The 17,027-nt window shown below is 30.4% G+C and overlaps 1 protein-coding gene across 1 annotated transcript in view; it reads right to left on the bottom strand.

The window, feature by feature from the left end:
- LOC108907547 (cAMP-specific 3',5'-cyclic phosphodiesterase-like) overlaps window positions 1-10,552 on the bottom strand; it is a 134,055-nt gene extending 123,503 nt beyond the window's left edge. The window contains exon 1 of the mRNA XM_023454197.1: window positions 10,387-10,552. The gene's annotated coding sequence lies outside the window, so the exon portion shown is untranslated. The remainder of the gene's footprint in view (window positions 1-10,386) is intronic.
- Between the last annotated feature and the right edge of the window lie 6,475 nt (window positions 10,553-17,027).

The raw sequence follows: 17,027 nt of genomic DNA, 5'->3' as shown, positions 1-17,027 counted from the left end.
ATTTATACAGTTCTAAAAGAAATTAAATTTGCATGTAAGCTGCCTATTTTCTACTAATGAACACATACCTATCATACTGAAATATATATTTAAATAACATCACTAACGTCCAGAGAAATTCTACACTTATTCATACATGTAATCGACCACTTTGGTCAAATCAATATGAAATATATCTATCATTAAGCAATATACTTCTTAAAATGAGATAATTCAAGTATTCTGGTCGATTTTCGTATTATCTTTGTCCAAAATGATTACTTGAAGATTTTAAATAACTTCTTTATAAACATATCAGTTATCTGTTTACATTCAGAATTATGAAATTTGGCTAAATTTTAATATTTATAAGTTTTTAGGTTAGGTTTCAAGGAAGCATGAAATAACAACAACATAGGATACATTTTACGATCTGTACCTAATCTTATGTTTTATTTGTGTTGTCATATCTATATCCTGTTGCTACTATGAATGAAATTAGAAGCAAAGTTCGGATTCATAAACATATAAAGATTTAATATTTCTGCCCTGAAAAGGGTATTTGAATAAAACTTGAAGGAGAGATATATTTTATATAAATCATAAAATTATTTATTTCTTTAAAATCATCTAAATATATACTTAAATGACCATTTGAATTAATAGGGAATATTTATTCTGCTTGCAAAAATAAATAATATAATAGTCGTCATTCAACCATATTCCCACTAAAAAGAATATTTTATAATAATAATGGCAAAATTATTCAGAAAAATAAAAAAGGAGTGAATATTGTTTAATAATTAAAATGAAAATGTGAAGATTGGTCCGTAACCTAAAATAGTTCAATCTAGTTTTCTCTTCGTTTAGAAATAATACTCAGAGTCGTTAAATTTATCAAAATAAGCAGTTCGAGCTATCAGGTACAAAACATTTTTAATCAGTATATTTTTATATCATAACTATAATTTATACTACATTGTATACATATATCCCCAAACGTTTGTAATACACTACACGTATGTAAGTGCTCACATTTCAAAAACAAAGTTATTTATAGTACTCTATATTACCCGAGCTTTTGCATATGAAACACATCGATCACTCATTGGATAGTATCACAACCGCACTTCCCTCTTAGCAATACGGAAACGTTCGTTTTGTTGTTTCAAACACTGGATTCTCGAGATATATGACGGCAAACTCCTAATAAATGAAGTACGTATCTTTTCCATTAATTTTAGTATGGAGGAACATCAATTAAGTAAGATATTGGTGGGTTATTTCTCATTTATTGATATAATAGTCCACTATTTAAATGCATCAATTTTTTAATGGGGGGATTTGTATACCAATGTAATGCATTCAAATTTACATGTGTTTGGCGTTACAGACATTTAACTTCAAGTATAACAGTGAATTATCGGTTTAATCATCTTAATAGATGCAGACATTGTGCTAATTATAAATAGCTTCCAATGTTTTAAATAAATACATGTGGACACACAGAATTACTATGTCCACAATACATCGATGAAAATTCGCTGCTAACAGTAAGTAGTTATTAATATTTTAAATAATAAATGCATAAAGAGATCAGAATTAGTTGTTTTTATTATATCAATAATAGCTAAACAATTACTACAAGTTAACCATTAATCTATGAGGATCTTAATATTCAGTGAAATACTATATCATCTATTCGTTTTTGATTTCTTTCTCCCGATACAGATCTTTCATTATTTCGTAACTAAACTCTCTACTTCGGCATAATAATTATTGTAAACAGTGTGCTGTTTAAACATAGACAACGCTCGTCATCAGTGCCGTTTTTAAAATATCCTCAAAAAAAAACTGCTACAATCGTGAACGTAGTATATGTATCGTAGTCATTTTATGTTCATTTAAAATAATGGTTTGAAAGTGTATGACCATCTAGCAACTTTTTGTACATGTGCAGCAATTTCTCTTTTCAGTTAGTCGATTTCTTAATATATAAAGGCGTCTAAAATCGTATTGTATATATCATAAATGGTATTAAAATAAAGTGGGTCAAACTGTTAACAATAGATTTTTGGGTGGAAATAATAGGGCTTTATAAGCCATTTTCCATTTAGGTGGCCCTTTTTCGAGATACGATACGTGGTAGCAAAATTAAAAAAGAAAGTATTTTTATTATTGGTATACCTCATACTGACACTGGAATCATCTGAATATGGTTAAAAATTTAATCGAACGTAGGAAAAGGCGTTGGAATAGCCATTTACCCCTCTAATTTTTTCGACGCACATCTTTAGTTGTAGGGTATAAATTTTTCATTCCAGTTAAATTTTCAAAATATCTGTCAGCTTTGCCAATGAACACTTACTTAGATTATAGCAATGAATGAGGAAAAATGTTGGGAAAAGTATTAGCTTTAGCCTTCTGCAATTCGTCTTCACAATTGTCAAATTGAAACCACTTATTTTCTATTAAAAACAAGTAAATTACGAAAGAAGAATTAAAAGCAAATTTAATCTGGCTGTCGGATCTTAACCAGAACACATCTTTTTCGGTACCATCCAAGAATAGTTTTGTAAGGTTTAGTTCGACCCTTAAGAGAAATTGAGAAATTGTAAATTGGCAAATGAATCGATATCACAAATTCAAAGAACTTGCAGTATCTTATAAACTAAGTCTTAAAAGAAAATTTTACAGAAGTAATAAAATACAAAGAGGCACTTCCTTCAAAACACAAAAAAACAGCGAAAACTACAATTCCCGTTTGACTTTTTTAAATTAAAATTGCACAAAAATGTGCCAACTGAATATCAAAAAACGAGTTATGAATAAAACATTTTTTTATTAATGTTTTGATAGCCTAACACAATGCTATGAAGGAAATTCCAATATTTTCGCCCACAGAATTTGACATATTTTTTGTAACATCTTTTACAGTTACGAGATTTCTGCAATATTTTCATAATTCTATGCGACTGATACTCACTAAGACAGCTGATTTCTGGGTTGAGGATGTAGATGTTTATTTATGTGAAGTAAAACCGCAAACAGGATACTCCATCGAATGAATTCATTTTTAGTCGATTAAATTTTAGAATATTGTTATAGCTGCATATTAATTTAAGAAAATAAATTGTGTACTAATGAATCAGATATTCATAGTTATTAGTTATCGATACGCATCTATAAATTTCAAATATCTAGCTACTGTCTAGATTTAATCTTTTCAATAGACAACAAAATGTTGAATTCATTATTGGCTTTTGTTTGGTTATCTGTATGTTCAAGTTATATCGCTAAGTCTATTCTCGACTCCAACAGAAATCAGTTGAAAGAAAGTGGTGATGATTTGTCGTCTTGAATGGCGTAGACAGCAAATCAATATACTTTCACTTGAGCTGTACAATTTTTCTAGGAAATTATTATTTATTTTTTTCAAGAAAACAAGGAAAATATTTTGCTTTTAGTAATTAAGAAGTACTAATGATGTGGTTATTGCACCAATTCCCAAAAAATGTTGAAAAAGAAAATTACCAGAGTTTTAATATTACATGTAGATAGATACTCATATAGATACGGTTTAACTTCTTAATCAATTTGTTACATAAAAAATTGGTATCATAACATAAGACAGTTTACATTTACCTTAAATACAAACCCGATGTCTGATTATAAAGTCATCTACTATACAGGGTGATTCATTAACAATGGGAAAATCGAAAGCTGAAGATACTACATGTGGAATGGTGACCATTGGCGCAAACATGCCTTATCCGAAAGTTGATAGTTTCGGAAATACAGGGTGTTAAAAGTTAAAATTTTAAATCGTTTTTTGCGATTATTCTGAAAATATGTAGGTTAGGATCTTGAAAATTTGTGAAACTATATTTTTTTAGGCGACGAATAAGATGCCTGTTGTAATTTCAGCATTACTTACGACCAATTTTACCGAAAATTTAGTTAATAACTTTTTACCCCGTATGTCTAACATGAAACTTGATTCAAAACCTGAAAGAGCAATCATTTTTTCATTAATTATGTACTCTTGTTTCATGTCGGTATCTCGATCCGTTTTCGAGAAAAATCGATTTAACGAACACTATGTTTTGATAATACGAGAAATTAAAAGCGAAACAAACCAAGTGTTTCTTCGTTCAACGATTAACAATAAAACAAATGAAATTCGTAATAATGATTTAAAGTCAGTGTTCGAAGAATCCACCGTTGACATTTACACACTTTACACAACGTTTTCTGAGAGATCTTCGAGTTTGAAACAACATATTGGGATTGCATTTGACTTTGTTGGCAGCGATTTGTATTCTTTGCCACAACTCTTCACACGAACCAATAGATTCTTCCAAATAGAAAAACGAAGAGGATTGAAGTCCGTACTTCTGGGTGGCCAATTAAAAATACTTTCACGGCTTGAAGAAGTTCCACTTTATTTAAGAAAAGACATGTGGTTCATGCACGACGGAGCTCCACCGCATTTTTCTTGGCCAGTGCGTGTATTTTTAGATGCAGTTTTTCCAAATCGCTGGATTGGCCATGTAAGCATTTTTGCTTGACCATCCAGAAATCCGCACTTCAATCCTCTTGGTTTTTCTATTTGGTTTCGAATGAAAGATATAGTTTACAAATAATCTATTGGCTCGCGTGAAGAGTTGTGGCAAAGATTACAAATCGCTGCCAACGAAGTCAGACGCAATCCCAATATGTTGTTTCAAACTCGAAGATCTCTCAGAAAACGTGTAAAGTGTATCAGTGTCAACGGTGGATTCTTCGAACAATTACTTTAAATAATAATTACGTATTTTATTTGTTTTATTGTTAATTGTTGTAATAACACGAAGCAACACTTGGTTTGTTTCGCTTTTAATTTCTCATATTATCAAAACGTAGTGTTCATTGAATTGATTTTTCTCGAAAACGGAACGAAATGCCGAAATGAAACAAGAGTATATAATTAATGGAAAAATGATAACTCTTTCAGGTTTTGAATCAAGTTTCATATTAAACATACAGGGTAAAAAGTTATTAACTATATTTTCGGTAAAATTGGTCGTAAGTGGCGCCCTCTATGAGTAATGTTGAAATTACAACACGCATCTTATTCGTCGCTTAAAAAAATATAGTTCCACAAATTTTCTGGTTCCTAACCTACATATTTTCAGAATAATCGCAAAAAAACTATTTAAAATTTTTATTTTCAACACTCTGTAGTTCCGAAACTATTAACTTTTGGATAAGGCATGTTTGCGTCAATGGTCACCATTTCACGTGTAGTATCTTCAGCTTTCGACTTTCCCATTGTTAATGAATCACCCTGTATGTATACGTACAAAATATTGTCTAGACCATACATTTTTAACTTGGTAATGTAATAGTTGACAGAGGTTATAGGTTAATTAGGTGAACAAAATAAATAACAGGCGTAATCTAGGTTACGAGCAATAGAACTTTTTAACATCTTTGCTTTTGGTGTAGCTGCAGTAACAGTAAGTGACATGTATCATAAATTCTTCCACACTGGACATTTTTTAACACCGTCTGAAGTTATTCATATGTGGTACAGATTTAGTTTTCAGCGGAATAATGAATAAAAGAAATCCTTGCGCCAAACTAATTCGTTCATTTATGTTAAACTATCTTTGACACACTAAAGAAAAGGGCAAATAAAACTATGTAACACTTTTCAATTATACAGGGTGTCAGAAGATTGACTGCCTTAATTTTAACAGACGATAAAATACATTAAAATAAATAAAATTAAGGAATATTGACATAACTGCGTGCATAGAATATCATAAAATATAATGTTTATGACTTTTTTGAACTTCCTAAATGATTTTTAATACGTATGATTATTTGGCCGACGTAAATCTTTGGGACCTTAATTACATATTTTTCGAAATCATAATTTGATTCAAAGTTAAGTTCCCGTTTTAAGAGATTCATAATTACTAAAATTCGAGCTAAAATTTAAGCACAACACTATCTTCGTACTAAAATCGATATATTTTATTTTATTTATTTAAAAATTGGAAAACAATTGCCTTGAAATTTACTAAACGTTTCACAATAATAGTTGTTTACATTTTTTCCATACGACAAGTCTGCCGCGTGCATACGTGGTATGCATCAGCTGTGTAGCGCTGTTGTCACGTTGTGATGAGACCGCCCAATATTAATATTCGCTATATTTTGAAAACTGTTAATCTTACACCCCTATAATATACAACTTTTTCATTGTTCATTTATGATTACTTTATCTCATGCTGAAGTTATGGCAGTCATACTTCTTACACCCTGTAGATACGAAAAATATTGATGTTTCGAAACGAGAATTATAATAATTGTTATAGTGACTAGAATTTTTTATTTGTCTGCTTTCTTAGCATGAAATTATTGGTTAGGCAAAAATAGTATGTACATATGTATAATAAAATTAAACCGACTGATTCGATAAAAAATCTTAAAATTTATACCTAGGTTTAAAGATTACACCGGTACACAAAAAAAAACTCGATTGCCAAGATGTAAACTCCGGTAGTGCTACTCATTTTGATGTCAATAATCAATAAAACACATTCTTAGTCAAAATTTGGCTTCTAATATTTAGGGTTGGGCATTTTAATTAATAGAATATCAGGTACACGCACATAAGTCAGAACCCAAAGATCTGACATATCATTTCCGACGTATTTTGACCAGCTAAAAACGATACCGTAGTCAGAATTTATGCACAACCGGACAGTCTCATAAAATCTTATAAAATCCATATTTAGTGGGAAAATGGACCCAAAAATCACTCAGTTATAGTCCAAAATTGATTTTGCCCTACATAATATTTGAATATATCATACTTTCAAAATGTAAGTGCGATCTGCAAACTTTGTTAGATGTTTTAGACGAAAGTTGCTTTATTCATAAACGAATATCATTTGAGCATATATTTTTCACATTCACCAACACTAGCGAGCGGAAATGATATTTTTTTTTCTTAGAGTTGTTGGGAATTATATAGAGTTTTGTTTGTTCTGTTTGAATATCACATGCCATTTGTTACCTCCACTGGGTGATATCCTCTCCGCAAATCATTTGAAAACAAAAGTGTAGGATACTCTAGAAACAAGGTTTAACCATAACCTCGTTAGTCTGAGCAAGATGAAGAAATGATTTTGTATAAATTCAGACTACGGTATCGTTTTCATCTCATCAAAGTACGTCGGAAATGATATGTGAGATCTTTGGGTTTGAACTTTTTTGTGTGCCTGACATTCTCTTAATGGCCAACCCCAAATATTAGGAGCAAACTCTGACTAAGAATGTGTTTTATCGATTATTGGCATCAAAATGAGTAGTCTACATCTTTTTGTGTGCCGGTGTTACTTCTTCTCTGTAAATGAAGTTAATTCTAGTGAGTGTATAGTCTGTTGAATAATGTAAACCTTATAGCACATTATAAACCCAGACATGAGGGGATCTGTTATACTACAGACTGACAAACCGCCAATTTGTCGGAAAGGGGATGATGTGAATCAAAATGTAATTAATGTAACGTTATAGTACTTTGCGGTAGATGAAGGAAAATTTTGTAACTTCACTTCAGGTAGATAATGAAATTAGGGTAGTTTATTGATTCATTATTATATCCTGCTTCGTCTTTGAAATTAGAGTTAATTTAAGCACTGTTGTAGTAGGTTCTCTATGTATCACAATATCATAAAGAATATCCTTTGTTTATAGATATTGTATCTTTGAGATTAGTAAAAAGCAATATTAGGTAACTGTCCAGTATTTCAAATTTGTTTTAATTTATACGCAGGTATAATTATAAAGAAAATAATTAAAACATTAACATTGTTGCCATGAAAGAAGAGAGAAACTAGAAGTTGCCACAAATAAATAATTTTAGGGTATTTAGTAAAAATTGGTAGCCTATTGAGGGCTTTATCATCGCTGCCAACTAAGTAACTGAATACTATAGAAAACGTTTCGTAGTTTCAAGCAATTATTATTTCTTATACTCAGTTATATAATATTTTCCAGAATAATATACCTATTAGAAACAGGCCCGGATCCAGAGACTGGTTTTGGGGGTGGCGCAAAGCACTTCTTTCAGAGGAGCTTGACACTAATGAATCCTTCCACTTGCATTAATATCGACTAACTGCCTGTTGTCGTTTGGAGAAATTGAAGATCTTTAAAAAATTTTGTGCTTTGGGGGTGGCGATCGCCACATCGCCACCCCCTCTGGATCCGGGCCTGATTAGAAATGATCAGGATAAAATATATTTCATAATTTATTAGAATAACCCGTCAAAAACGAATGATAACGACAGCATATTTCAATGAAAACACAGTATTTTTACCATAATTATGACATATTGGTATGATGATGAAAGGTCAAGTAATAGTTATTTTTGTATCTAGTGCGCGAAATGCTACTTTGGTGATCGAGAATTGAATTTTTTAACGAGGCGAAGCCGAGTTAAAAAATTATTCGAGACCACCAAAGTAGTTCGCGCACGAGATGCAAACAATATTTTTTCTACAAACAAACCCCCAAATCCCCAATATCCCGAGCTGAACCTGAATTATCTGGTTTAGGAATATATATTGGTTCGTGTACTGGTTGTACGATTAATGTTAATATTGTAAATAATAACTAAAGTTATTGTAAAATTCTATCATTATTTTAAAAGTATTTAATTGTTATTCATTTAAAAATAAATAATAATTTGGAGTTTTGCTTCATTTTTTCAAAGATTGAAATACAAAACTCTTATTAATTTACATGCAGTGTGCGAAATACTTCGCAGCCTAGTGCGCGAAGTAGGTATTTCGCGCACTGTGTCATGGTAACGTAAGAATCCGAAAAAAAGTGTCACTTCGCATATTGTTGTCAATGCGCAAACCTTGTCATTTTTTGACGTTTGTAGAAAAAAATATTTTATTTTCTTTGAAATTCGACCTTATATTTCCCACTATTGACTACAAATACTTAAAATCAAGGTTACTAGCATTACACATATTTGTTAGTATTTATTTTTATATTGAATCTTTTAAGGCAAGGGTGGACACTCCATTTGTCGCAACCCCTCATAAATTTTTCAGAGTGTTGAAAAGTTCGGCCTGACATTGTTTATTGATAAAATAAATAAAATATTTCCTTTCCCTAAAAACAAGAACTATCAATAAATTCCAAGAAAGCCGAAGTTTTGCATTAATTATGAAATTAAATATTATATTGCTAAAAATGTACTTTTTATTTAATTTTCTGTGCCTCCGTTTATATGTTAAAACTACGTAAAGATATTAAATTGTACCTATCTTACATAAACTGTGGGTTTCACTATATTTCTCGGTTAGTCAAACAAATGTTGTGACCGCATAGAAATTGCAGTTAAGTGGAATAAAACAGAATTTTCTAGAGATATAAGTAAGGTAGTATCCGCACCATATAAAACTTTATTTCTTTCCTGAAGCATTTTTATGCACATAAAAATTGAATCTTTAAATGTATTAAAGCACATGAGGTTGTATAAATTCTATAAAAGATTGTACTTGCAAATCATTACAAAAATGTGTATTACAGGTGCCTACCAATGTAAAGTTTAAGTATCTAAGTACTTGTGATATTTCTTAAACATTTTTTTTTGTAATTGACCTACTGCTACATAAAATTGTATAAAAAACAACTTAAAAATTAGTAAGTATGATTTCTAATGTTTTCCAATTTTAAATTTGTTTATTGTAAACCTTCAATGTAGGAAAAAAATAAATTTTCTAGAACCAACACCTGATTCTTTGGGTGTAGAAATAAAAAAATTTAATTGATTTAGTGTTTACAGAAAATAACCGCTTTTGACAAGAGCAAAGTTAGAAATATTTAGACTAATAATAGTTTGCACGAATTCATATTTTAATTTATTTATGTAATAATAGATTTTCCCTGTAAACGTAAATACATCATAAAAATACGGTGCTGTTTTAATTGTGTCTTAAAATAATCTTCTATCTAATCTAAAAAAACACATTTTATGACACAGTACATTGCATATAAATTCTGTACAGTTTTACAGCATTTTCTCTTACTTTATACTTTTGAAATAACCGTGCAGTTGAAATTGTACGCTAAAGAGTAACGCAAACATTACATTTTTGATCGTGTATAGAAACAGTCATTCACATATAGAATTTGTCTTAATAGGGAAACATGTTTTATTATTTTTCACTTTCCAACTAAAAGCGGCTACGGCTGATTTTTCTTATGTCATAGATAACGCAGACATGAAATTGGAAATCGATTATACACATGGCAATTTACATAAGTAAACGTCAGCCAGTTTGTTTACAACAGTGGTGCGACAAAATCTAAAGCATAATAAAACAACAGACAAATCCACCTTAACGGGTTCACCAAGCCAAGTAGAAGTAATCCTTTCGGTAATCTAATTGTAGTAGGTAGGTCGGCGAAACATCACAAACACGCACTCACTCTTTGACCACGTTATTCGAGTTCACTTGTTTTACAGGCGCGAATCGTCGTTTTCAAAGGCCTCTAGATATCCCGCGTTCACGGCGTACTATGAATGCACTGGATCTTGAATCCGGGAGCTAACTGCGAAATGTCACGACCGCTCTCGAAAGGTTACGACAAACTACAAAAATTGTTGCTACCTATTGTTGGTATTGAAATCAGAAGGTGTATAATTATAGACATGTTGATAACTATAAATAAATAATCTTGTGGTGAAATTGTGCTGTACGGTGTGCGGACCAAGCGGTTCACCTACATTTTGTTTTTAACGCTGACAGCGCGGTCTCGGTCGGATAAGTTCTTGCAATTTATTCTTCTTGAGAAGATTGGAATTGCGGTTTCAATTGTGAACGGTAATACGAACGATATTGCAATATTTAAATACTTCATTTTATATCTATTTATAAAAGCACAATGTATTAAAATATTGCATAAAATGTACGCAACGGTACATATTTTAGTATTTACGGTTTTATTAGAAATAATAAAATTCCATAATAAACCACGTATACATTAATGTTATATGAAATTCAAAATGAGAAATATGAATATATTTTTCATTTAATATAGGCCAAAGTACACATTACATCGGAATATTTAACCGGCGCATCCGCCATTATCACCGAATAAAATTATTTTAATACTATAATAAAATTAATTATACATCATAGATTAACTAATCACCACAATAACGTTTTTATACACAAATCCCTAATAGGTATGTAGTATGTCTAGAATTCCAAATTTGTTTGTGTACATACAGAGTGTGCCACTTAAGACGGACACTTGGTAATAAAAAAAATATGATATACCTAGTATCTCACGAGCAATTTTACATACTAGTACTGTACAACAGAGTTCATAAAGGGAAATACCAAATGACCATTAAAGAGAGTCCTCTCCTTTACTAATACTCGTATATCATTTGTAGATTTAGACCAGAAATTCTTTTTGTTGCAATATCTGAACGGTTTGTTCAAATTTTCAATTTTTTGGCGAAATTCTACAGTGGAATGGCATTCGACTAACACAGACTCAAACATTCAGAAATTGCGGATTCTCTCTTAAAAAATTTAATTAGGGGAGTTCATATGAAAAAGTGCATGCTGTATGTGATATTTTTAAATGTATGTAACTAATAATTTAAAAAGTAGACAATTGGGCAGTGAAATTTACTTTTTTTAAATTGGATGCACAATAAGACAACTAATAGAATTAAATAAATGTGCCATGTTTTTTAAAAATTTTCTCATACGTTTATGAATTTACGAAATAAATTTGTAAGTATGTAAAACAAAATTAAAAAACAAAACTACACAAAACAAAAACTAAAACGAAACAAAAAACAAAACAACAAAACGAAAAGCAAAACAAAAAATAAAACAAAAAACAGAAAACAAAAACAAAAACAAAAAACAAAAAACAGAAAACAAAAAACAAAAAACAAAAAACAAAACAAAAAACAAAACAAAACAAAATAGAACAAAGAAAACAATACAAAAACAAAAAACAATACAAAAACAAAATTACATAAAACAAACGAATTCAGACGACAAGACGAAAGACAAGACGAATTCAGATGACGAAAGTCAGGTGACGAAAGACAAGACGAATTCAGACGACAATATTAATTCAGAAGACAAGACAAAAACTACACAAAATAAGACGAATTTAGGAACCAAAAAAAGTAGTTTTCTTTAGACAAATATGACAGTGACTGAAACAAAAACAAATTGCAATTAAATGTGTTTTTTGCCTAAAATAAATGTATTATTTTATGCCGAATTTTCAGGTTTAGTCAAAATTTAATATTTATAAAAAATGTGACGAAGAAATATAACAAAAAAGTGAACTACACTTTCGTTAACCATTTGTCTCATTTTAAAATTCCTAGTCACATTAAAACAAAATTGCATACAAGGTGAATATTTTTACATGAACTCTTCTCATAAATATCAATCGAATGCCAGTCAACAGTATACCTACCTATACTTTCAGCAAAACCTTAGGAAATTTGAAGTGTATTGAAAATAATTTTTAGGCGAAATATACAAAATGACCCTGTACAAAAATTTCTGCTTTGACAATCAAATATTGACTGTGTTGTAATCATTTTGGCGTAATTTTTTCTTTAAAAAAAATATGTTCACAATTTTTTAAACAAATATCTTAGTATAAGATGCAGTTTTCAAATTTCGATGGAGATCTATCCCACCCATTGTTACTTAATACATTTCAAGTTGGGAAATAGCAATGACGGGCAATTCAAGTTTTGCATCCGCGTAAAAAAAAATTGTTGTCTATTGTCATAAGTACTTACCAAATTTTTTATAATAATATGCCTTTTCAATTTCTGACCGAATTAAGACGTACTTTAATAGAATAATGTTGCTTAATTAATTAACGTAATTTTTAATTGCGTATAATAAAACTTCCCTATGTAAGATTTTTTCAATTATGTTCTATTGAAAAGAATTTAGGAATTTAAAATTTTAGCATGTATCATATACTCATACCTATAAGAAAATATACTTTATTCAAGATAATATTTTTTCTGTGTACTTTTGGAATTATAGGTATATGGTGTGCCTCTTAAGGAGGTTCGATACCAAAAGAAAAATGGTAAGAATGTTTTCAAAGCAATTGAAATCTGTTAATAAATATGCAAACTGACTTGTGTAAAAATATCAGATCGATTGACAACGTAGTTTTTTTGAAAAATGAATTTAAAAATTATGCTCTTTTACACAGGCTCTTATGGGAGTTGGGAAAAAACTTTAATCAAACGTGAATATTGCTCTTAAAAATGGTTAGGATCGGGAAAATAAAATTGTAATTAACGAATTAAATATTACTAAACATTTTAAAACACTAAAAATATGCACTTACAATGTCATTATTGAGATAATGGAATGAATAGATAACGTTTTGATAAATTTGAACAAACATCTGATCCAATGAAAGGAAATATGGCAACACTGTACGCTGTATTTAATGCTTCGACTGATGCGTTATATTTGAATAGCTCAATTATAGATTATAAAATTATTCCAGTCGAAAATATATGTAGTAATAATTAATATTAAATAAATTTTTCGTGATCTAAAGCAATATACTAGCAATTTGAAACAAAAATTGAAAGGATCTCTTTGCAAAACGAACAGTTTAGTTGTTATGTCATAATATTCAATTTGACAAGTCGACGTCTCACTATCATACATTGAACTTCTTGATAGTTATCATATGGATTCTCGGTTTGCACATTTTATTTTTTTCTCATCAATCCACATTCTGTTTTACACTCATTTTATACTTTTCAGTCATTACTTTTCCTTTGTACCTTGGTTGTTCATTCATGTTTACGGAATTCGCGCAAAGTTGACAGTAATGACAGTTGACCCAACTTTTACCACCACGCCATGGCAATGTTGCCAGATTTCATCCATAATTTTACAAGTTCGTAATGAATAAGTAGACGCTTTTATTCAAATAAAAAGTGAACTGACGTGTATTAAACACGAAAAAAATATGCAAGCTAATATGTGTTGTATAAATTTCATTCTAAATAGCATACTTAGTTCGCTGAAATTAATTTATGTAAGGTTGGTACTGCAACAAGACTCCCGTGTATAAACATAGGCATACTCTCCGCACCGCCCGCCCCGTAAGAGGTGTATCGAACGTCCTTAACATTTTCATTTTAAATTGGTACTAGCTAGAGATGTCAAATATGAATACTTTTGAGTAATCATGAGTACCGATTACTTTCCGTTTAAGTAATCGGTACTTTGTATTCGTTACTTTGATTACTATGAGTAGTGGCTTCAAAATATTCTAAATAGAATCGTAATCAGTAATTACGTAATTGATATACAGTACTGTAAGTTATAGGCGAGTAAATATCAAACAGCATCATATTATGAATATAACCTTACCTCAATTTCTCTTAAAAAAGAAATGCAGTGTTAATATCTGAAATATTAAGATTTGTTTGATAAAAAATAAAAATAATTATAATGCAACGATCAGATTACGAATATACGAATATTTTGGAAATAAACAATCAGTTTTAAAATAAAGAAAAATAGAAAGTACATATTATTTTTTAGATTATGTGTTATATACACAGTCTTATGCATGTTTTAAAGTCTTTTATAGGAAAAAACTTTTTCTAATACGGTAGGTATACAAATATGGTATACAAAACAAAAAAAAATTAATGCAACGTAACAATACACGTACTGGTTTCGTGTTGATATAATATGAGTAAGTGTCAATAAGTGTGCATTGCATAAGTAAGTACCCATATTCCATTAGATAAAGTACTCTATATTGTCTATATCCAAGAAGTAATCAAATAAGCAAAAGTAACGAATACTTTTTCAAACGAGTACTCGTTACTTCGGATCCAATCGAGTAACGAGTACTCATGTAACGAATTGATACTTTTTCGACATCTCTAGTACTAGCCATAGACGGGGGACAACAAAGGCTCCAATTTAGACCACAAATATGGTTCTATCTCGGGTTCTATTTTCGTATTTGTAGATTGTGTTGTGTTAATTTTCCAGTCTTGAGAACAAAAAAATTTAGTCCATCTATAGATAATTTTTTTTACTATTCAAGTTCCGGTCAGATTATATAATATGAACATGATTAAACTTTACCAACCCGAGATCGGACCGAGAACGAACCGTGATCGATATTATAGTGTGGATTAACCCTAACGCTCTCTTATTATTCTAACACAAGCGTTTTTAGAAACTTACAATTAAGTTAATATAATCAAAGGGCATTAAATGCAGATTTACGACCTATTAGTTTGTTGTCAGTTCCCCTTAAAATTGCGGAAAGGGTTATTTATAATCAGCTCATCATTCACTTTAATTGTAATAATGTTCTACCTTCTAACCAATCAGGATTTCGTAAAAATTTTAGTACAGTACTTGCGGCTGTGGTTGATGATGCTTTACGAGCTATCGACTCTTCTAAGGTTTTAAGCCTCACGCTTTTAGATATGTCGAAAACATTTGATTCAATAGATTTTAGCTGCCTATTGGCCAAACTCTTTTTTTATGGAATTCATAATAAATGTCATGATTGGTTTGATTCCTATATTAAAGACAGAATGCAACTTATTAGAATTAAAACTGAAAACGGTTCTTTATTTTCTGAACCTAGAATAATAAAATCTGGAGTGCCACAAGGTTCTGTCCTGGGGCCTTTACTTTTTAGTATATGTACTGCGGACTTTGTGTCGTCAGTAGTGCATACTACTTTGCACATGTATGCAGATGACTTACAAATTTTGTACAGCTTTGAAATTGACAATAAACAAACTGCTGTTGATCTTATTAATTCTGACTTGCATCGGATTAAGGAGTTATGCGATAAAAATGCTCTAATGCTTAACCCAAATAAATGTAAAAACCTGGTTATCGGTACTTATCAAAAAACTAGACAGTTGGGGGATTTTGCTGTTTATATTGACATTTGTCCTTTGGAAAACTGTAGTTCAGTAAAGAATCTGGGTCTTGTATTTGATAATGACCTGAAATTCTCACATGTTAGTGAATTATGTAAGAAGGCGTTCATCTCCTTTAAGCAAATAGCGCCTTTAAAACGTTATTTGAGCTCTGACATTAAATTAGTATTGGTCGAATCCTTAGTTCTGTCTCATCTAAATTACTGTGATTATGTTTATGGTCCTTTACTTACAAATGCTGATAAATTTAAACTGCAAAAAATTCAAAATTGGTGCATGCGTTTTGTCACATATATACCCTTTCTTCACCATGTTACTCCCTTTATTAGACAGTTCGGTAAATTAAGACTCAGTGAAAGACGTTATGTTCATTTTTGTGTTTTTGTAAATAAGATACTGTGTAATACAACTCCTGACTATCTTTATGAGAAGTTGGTTTGGCGACATGATGTACATGATCGTCAGCTTCGTAATTTACACGATTTGCAAATAATGCGTCATCGAACTGAATATTTTAGATGTTCATTTACCTATTTAGCAAGTATGATATTAAATAATGTACTGGTGCCTCAAGACTTAACACTCCGTAATGCAGCTCTGATTAAGAAACGCATTCGTGAGTTGGTCATGGAAAACGATAACTCCACGAATGCTGCTGTTTTTTAGTTTTAGCTTTTTAATTTTTGACTTAATATTAGTATTAATATAATATGCGTGTGTGTGCGAGTGTGTCTGACTATACTACGTATTTGTATGTGTATTGCACAAGCATGTATGAATGTTGTGTATGTATATGTAAGTTATACTGTTTTTTTACATTGTTTTAATAACACTTTATAATTTATTTATATTATTGCTTTTAATATGTGTAAGTTCCTTGACTTTCTGAGGGGTAGGCTAATTATCAGTTATCTGTGTCTAGTCCTTTTGTGTATAGGTTGTATATTGTCTTATAACTATGCACAATAAATATTTTTTACCTTACCTTTAAATAAAATTCTGATTTTAAATAAA

The sequence above is a fragment of the Anoplophora glabripennis genome, unplaced genomic scaffold, assembly GCF_000390285.2.
Source record: "Anoplophora glabripennis isolate ALB-LARVAE unplaced genomic scaffold, Agla_2.0 scaffold204, whole genome shotgun sequence".
Lineage (NCBI taxonomy): Eukaryota > Metazoa > Arthropoda > Insecta > Coleoptera > Cerambycidae > Anoplophora > Anoplophora glabripennis.
This window is presented reverse-complemented; position numbering and strand designations above follow the sequence as displayed.